This window comes from Episyrphus balteatus, chromosome 1 (assembly GCF_945859705.1).
Source record: "Episyrphus balteatus chromosome 1, idEpiBalt1.1, whole genome shotgun sequence".
Lineage (NCBI taxonomy): Eukaryota > Metazoa > Arthropoda > Insecta > Diptera > Syrphidae > Episyrphus > Episyrphus balteatus.
Window position 1 is genome coordinate 49,966,374 of NC_079134.1, and position 7,205 is coordinate 49,973,578.

At 31.3% G+C, this 7,205-nt stretch overlaps 1 pseudogene; it reads left to right on the top strand.

Moving 5' to 3' along the window:
* Positions 1-1,432: 1,432 nt before the first annotated feature.
* Positions 1,433-2,108, top strand: LOC129920908 (uncharacterized; annotated as a pseudogene).
* The last annotated feature ends 5,097 nt before the right edge of the window (positions 2,109-7,205 follow it).

Here is a 7,205-nt window from a genome sequence, read left to right on the forward strand (position 1 = left end):
ATATCCACTTTTTATCATTTTACTAAGCAAAAAGGGCGTATAAACCATTTGCTAAGCAAAAAGGGCACATACGCCATAATTGTGTGCTTATGTGCCTTTCTTGCTTAGTATCTCACAACTTGTTTGGCTCATACGCCTTTTTTCTCATTCTTTGTATCCTTGAAACCAATCCAAGCAATCGGGTAATGTTGAAGTTGTGGAGTTGCAAATTGAAAATTGTTTCGATTGGGAAGATCAAACTTCTCAATACAAACTTAAAAAAATAGATCCAAGAATATAAGTACACGATATGGTAGAGGTGACGAAGTACTCCCTATCGTACAAAAAAAAATTTAATGAAACCTATACAGAATTAAATTTTCTCAAAGCGAATGTCTTAAAATATGGGATTAAAAAGCCTGTCGCAAAACAAATACCCCGAAGCATTTCGTTAACGAGAAAAAACGATCTTATCCAGAAATTAAGCCAAATTTTACCAGAAAACCGGCTTAATTTCTGGAAAACACTTCCCGAAAGCCACATCGAGAATAGTTTGGAAAATGACTGAAATAGAGAGATCTCATTTTTGTTTTTTTTGTTATTCTTTTTTGTATAATAAACTATATTCGTTATGTTTCATGTTGAATAATTGTTATTTTTGTTGGTTTTTTAATAAGTTATTTTATTTTATTTAAATTATGAATAAATGTCTAAATGTTCATATTGAATTGTTATTTTTTTTATAATAAAGTTTATATTCGTTATGTTCCATGTTGAATTGTTATTTTTGTTTGTTTTTTTAATAAGTTATTTTTTTTTTAAATTATGAATAAATATCTGTTGCTTATGAAATGTTATAATCGTTTTTAATTTATTGGTTTCAGTTAAATACAAAATTTTGGCCATTTTTTCGAATCTTTTCATTTACCAAAAGGGCACATTTGCATTCTTGTTTTACTGTGTTTTACTAACCAAAAAGGGCGTAGGTATGTCCATATTCTTTTAAAATTTTGAAAAATATTTAATTCAAAGTTGCGAAAACCAGAAACAATAAAATTCAAACTACAAAAATGGATATGCGCCCTTTTTGCTTAGCACGGCATTGCACATCTTATGTGTTTTACTAATCAAAAAGGGCGTATGTCCATTTTCTCTTAAAATACGCAAAATTTTTTAAAATCATGAATGCCATAAAATAATACACTTTTTTAAAAGAATATACATATCGTTTTTTAAAATTTTGAAAAATATTAAATTTAAGGGTGCGAAGTCCAGAAACAGTAAGATTCATTTATCTCGAAACTACAAAAAATGGATATGAGCCCTTTTTGCTTAACACGGCAGTATAATGACTAAGAGCACTGTCATACGGTTATTTGAACAATAAAAAAGAGTAGGTATGTACATTTTTCAGTATACATTTACGCTTGCCTTTTTTTAATTTTTTAATATTATTTTTTATTTTCTTTGACTTTTGAAATATTAACTGCTTTTTTCAATTCAATATTACATTGACTGAAGTATAAAATTTGGAGAATAAAGAGAAGAATAAAGAATCAAAATGAGCTGATTTTTTTTTATTTACAGGTTTCATATTTTTAAATTTTTTATGCATAACCTTCTTTCCTATTTGTTTTCTATTCAGCCTATAAGCCTAGTAAACGCAGATCGAGCTAAACTAAATTTTATCTCTACAATTTTTATCTCGGAGTCATTTGCGGAAATTTTTCAAATAGTAGAACCGTTGCTATGCGAAAAGAAAAATACGAGACCTTTAGACAACATATGCGCTCTTGAAAAGTTTGCGGTTGTTATGGAGTAGGTATGTTAATAAGATATTTTTTAAAGGAAAATCCGTATAAATTGAACTTAATTTGATAAGATATTTGGCCATTGGAACCATCCAACGCCATGTTGCATTAGTGTATAGGATCAGCAAACAGCATTTTGGGATCATCCTAGATGAAGTTTGTTGTGCCATCTCCAAAGGGTAGAAAAACGAGATCCCAGTTTTGAATGAACGAAAATTTATTTGCATTGCCAATGACTTCAATGCTTTTTGGAATTTGCCAAATTGCGTTGGAGCAATTAAATGTCCATCCAATGCTGGGAGCTTGTTTTATAACTAAGAAGTAAGTACAGTTCCCATCGTGCTGATGGCTATTGTCGATGCTAATTGCAAATTTATCCACATATAGATGTAGGGGCATATGGTAGTGAGGTCGATGCAAATGTGTTCGCTGCAAGGAAAATTGGAAGGCAAATTTTGCAGGACGAGTTGAACCTCCCTCCAGATATGGAAGTTGGTTCAAATAAACTTCAATATTTTTACGTGGCAAATGATGCATTCCCGCTGAACAAACGCATAATTAAACCATATGCCCCGAGAAAACCCAAAAAGTTGGAAGATGGGGAAAGGGTTGCTCACTACCGAATCAGCCGCGCAAGACGATGTGTGGAGAACACGTTTGGCATTATGTGATCAAAATTCATTTGCCTTGCAAGAACTATGTTTTGCAATCCAGAACGAGCACAGAAAATAGTAGGTGCTTGTTGCTACTTACACAATTTTCTTATAAGGACGAACAGAGCTAACTACAGTCTACCTCCGAATCAGCCGCGCAAGACGATGTGTGGAGAACACGTTTGGCATTATGTGCTCAAAATTCATTTGCCTTGCAAGAACTATGTTTTGCAATCCAGAAGGAGCACAGAAAATAGTAGGTGCTTGTTGCTACTTACACAATTTTCTTATAAGGACGAACAGAGCTAACTACAGTCTACCTCATTACGCCGACTATTACGACGACAGTGGAATACTTATAATCTCTAATTGAAAGTGGTATAAGTCACATTTTCTTTGATTTTCCAAAAAAATTACCATTTTTTTAATCAAACGTACATAATTTAAAAAAGAAAAAAAAAGATGAACCAAAATATCAAAAAGAGGGATTTTTTGACAGTTTTTAAAAAGTGGAGAGAAAGTGGATTGGGTGATAAAAAAGAGGAAAAACGCCTCTTTAGAGGCGCAAAGGTAGCCCTGCTTAAAAGCTTTAAACTTTATGTATTTTCATTTTATTTATCAAAATCAATCATCTTTACCCGTGCGAGGCCTCTCGTATGCTTAGATAAAAAGAAAGTGTGTCTTTTAAAAAGTCGAAAAATAGGGATAATTAATTGGGGTGTATTCATAGACATTACATTGGATAAGGTCCAGTTTAAGTTAAAGAGCAATGAACACGGCACATTTAGCAATTTTAAGTTTCGTAAATTGTACATACACATATGTATTTGATAATTAATTCTGGTTCAAACAGGTTGCCGCAGCTAATACCCCGAAATCGGTCAACTTGAAGACTTGAACCGATATTGAATCATGCGTTCACCACCTTAAATCGTCAATAAAAAAAATTGTAGATCGTAAGGTTTTTGTCTCATTCTAACATCCGACAGTTTTTCTTTGATGTTGAATTGGGCTTTTTCAAAAATTGTTTTAGAACAATTTTATTCTCACTCCATTAAATTTTATGTAGCTATTCAAAAGCGGAGATTTTAAAATTTGTATGTGATTTAATAGTTTTCTCATTTTTAATAGTGATTTATCATTATTGTAGCTTAGGAAGTACTTATACAGGCCTAAATCGAACGCGAAGAGCAAATATTTCGGCCATTCTTTATTTTTCTTTCTTGTGTACATATGTATATTTTATCCATACAATTCCCAGACTTTTCCTGGAAAATGGAAGATGAAATGTACGGAATCTGTTCATATAAAAAAACCTTGCCAAACAAAACAAAAACTACAAAAATAACATCCGTATTGTGGTTTACAACTGTCAATCGATAGTTGATAAATACTTAAATTTTGGATTTTTAAACATAATTTATAGGAAAACTGGCCAACTTTTAAATAGAATTTTTGTAATTTGATTTCATTTAAAAACGGTTAGGACCATTCTCTGCTTTCAAAACTTTTTTAATCAAGTAATAAGATATCGAAATTTAATTTTTATGAAGGATAATATTTCCTATGGAATTGTGGCACCTACCGTTGTCTTCTGTTCTTCGCTAATTTGGGGCTTAATTTTGATAGGGGATCGTCATAACATTCTTCACGAAGAAATTGATCATATGAATCAGCTGAAAATTGATATTCTTGTTTCAATTTTGGTTTAAAAACGAGCAAAGTGAATTTATAGAATTTGGTTTAAATGATTTTATATAGGAAAATTAATACCAAGATCCTGAGATTTCGTAATTCTCAAGTCTAAATTCAAAATTACTACAAGAATTAATGAACGATAATAAGTTCTATAGATAAATGTAGAACAAACCGTCGTTGTCTTCTGATCTACTAATCTCAGATAATTCAGAGTTTCGTCTGGGCGAAAGGTCTTCCCTGTCTTCAAAAAGACATTTTTCCTTTGGATCAGCTGGAAAATCAATGAACACTTTCAAATTTCATTTTGGAATGAGCAAAGTGTGTGAAGATTCTTTTGTTTTAAATATTTAATAAAATAAAATGAGCACTCTTAATTCTGAGGCCTTAAGTAAATGAAAACAAGACCTATCATAGTGAAGAATAAAATTCCGAATGGAATTTTGTCTTCTGATGTTCTGTTCTTGGTTAATTTTGGAGTTGGATTGGGTAAGATGTCATCAAATAAATCTTCACGAGGATATGGATAGTATGACATGAGTCAGCTGAAAAATCAATATTCTCGTTTCAATTTTGGTTTAAAAATGAGCAAAGTGGATTTAAAACTTTGGTTTTAATGATATTATAATGGAAAATAAGCACTTAGATAATGAGATCTCGTATAAAGTGGTCGATTTACTCATCGAGCTGAAGAAAATTTCAAATTGGAAGTGGAAGTTGATTTATTAGTAGTTATGAAAACGACAATTCTTCTAATCACATCTTCTTTCCACATTTTGAGGTTTTTTGGGTCAAAGTTTGACAGTAATGCAGCCTGTTTAAGATTTTACCCATCGATCCAGGATTCGGACGAGAGCGTATAAATTGAATTATACTAATATTTATGTTACACTTCCAATAAAAAAAATATTTTTAGCTCGATGAGTAAAATGTTTTTTCAGTAGCTGCCTGGGCTAGTAATTCTCAAGCCTTAAGAAAAATTTAAAAATTTATTTAAATAAAATGAAATGAAAATGAGAACTAGGATGTCATTTTTTATAGGGGAACCTACCTCTCATTTGTTTTTTTTTGTTTTTAGTGAAGTTTGAGGCTTTCTCAGGCGTATAGGTTTTCTTGTCAGCAAAATGACGTCGTTTTCTTGATCTAAAAATAAAAACCAAAATTGTTAACGCGGAATTTAATACAAAATACATACATCTTAGAAAAAAATACACCAAGAAAAGTAGTAAAAAACCAATTTTACACTAACCCTTACTCAGAGCTTCTGCATTTTTGAATTGCCCTGAGAGAAACTCACAGAGTTCTTTGAAAAACATATCGATCCTCATGGGCAGCACATCGTATCTTAGCAAATTCGATTTTGGAGTATTAAAATTGCTCTCAGATGGAGCACTTGTAGCAGAAACTCTACCAAAACCTATTTTATCCCGAATTACACACGACCACATGGGAAAGTATCGCATATCTTGTAATATTCTCTTAGCTAAACTATGTAGGCGTAAAGAACGCATTGTCATGATCCCCTTCCATCACTGTGAATTGTGTTATGGTTTGGTTAATTTCAGAACACCATAACACTATCGATTGATATTTGTAAATCGCAATCGCAATAAGGCTGTAAATGTTCAGACAAAAAATATCAAACAGGGAAGTGTGTAGGAATCTTGAGAAAAATCTAGTCAGATATTTGATAACATTTTTTTTAGACTGGTGTCACAAATGGCACAGTAAAATTTGACTGTCCCATTTCCTTTCCATTTTCATTTCTAAATTCATTAATTTGACTATCAGTTAATAGTTGACAATCGTAATAGGGGTGTTGATCTTACTTACCCAACAGTAATAAAAATGAACACACCTAACAATAATCCAATTTAATTAAACATTAAAGTGAATTCTTCCTGTGATATTGAAAATATTGAAGATAAGGAGAAAATAAAAACAAATTGGAATGAAAAGGAGAAAAAAATTGGAACGAAAACAAGGACAAAACAACTTAAAAAGAGAAAGATATGTCTTCGCCCTAGAATTGGGTTGCCGTATATACATAGGTTTTCAATAGCCTATACGGCAACCCAATTCTAGGGCGACGATGTGTTTAAAAAATAGTTTTATTCAATACAAATGAAAAGGAGAAAACAAAAACAAATATGAATGAAAAGAAAACTTATTAAAAAGAGATAGATGTCTGCATCATTCAACTATTTTGCGGAGCTTATTGCGGAACTCCATGAAACCGGAAGGTAAACTTTTATTGACTGATGTTGTTGGCCGTTGATGTTTTTGTACCTCCGGGGTGCTCATAAATATTTTATCTTCGTTTTCAAAGATGGCTGAAGCGTTTCTGGCTTCGTCTTCAGCCTTCATTTTTTCTTTCTTTGCAAAAACAAAATAATTAAAAAAAAAAACAAAAACAAAAAAAACTTACCCTCTTCTCCGTTCTCCCGTTAAAATACAGGGTGTCCCACAGTCACCGCCCCAAATGAAAACTATGGATTCCTGAGGTAATTTTAAGTCGAAAAACTTATGAGGTAATTTTCTCGTTTTCGTCCCGTTTTCGAATTACCACTGTTTTTATGATTTTTGCTCTCTTGTCCTTTAACTGGCTTTATCTTTGCCAAACTACGTTTGATTTGAAAGATTTTTTGTTACAACCAATCAAGAATTTATTACAGTTTTAGTTTGTCTCAAAACTTTTTTTTCTGCGTACAACCGTTTCTCCACAATTTTGCATCAAACACAATTTTCTTCGTTTCTTAAGTTGTTTTTTACACTCTCATATCATTTAAGTCAAAAAAACACGTTAATGAGTATTAATTTTTTGGGCTTTTTATTAAAGCCCAGTTTATTTTCATAAAAAAAAATAAGTTGTATTTCATAAAAAAGGCTACTGAAAGTAATTAAAAAAAAAAATAAACAAACTGAGTGAATTCAAAAAAAAATTATAATTTTTAAATACAAAATTAATTTAAATGAATTAAAACTTTTTCTGAGCTTTATCTATTTGTTCTTTTCTTAACCACAATAGCTCAGAAAAAGTTTTTAGTTCATTTAAATTAATTTTTAT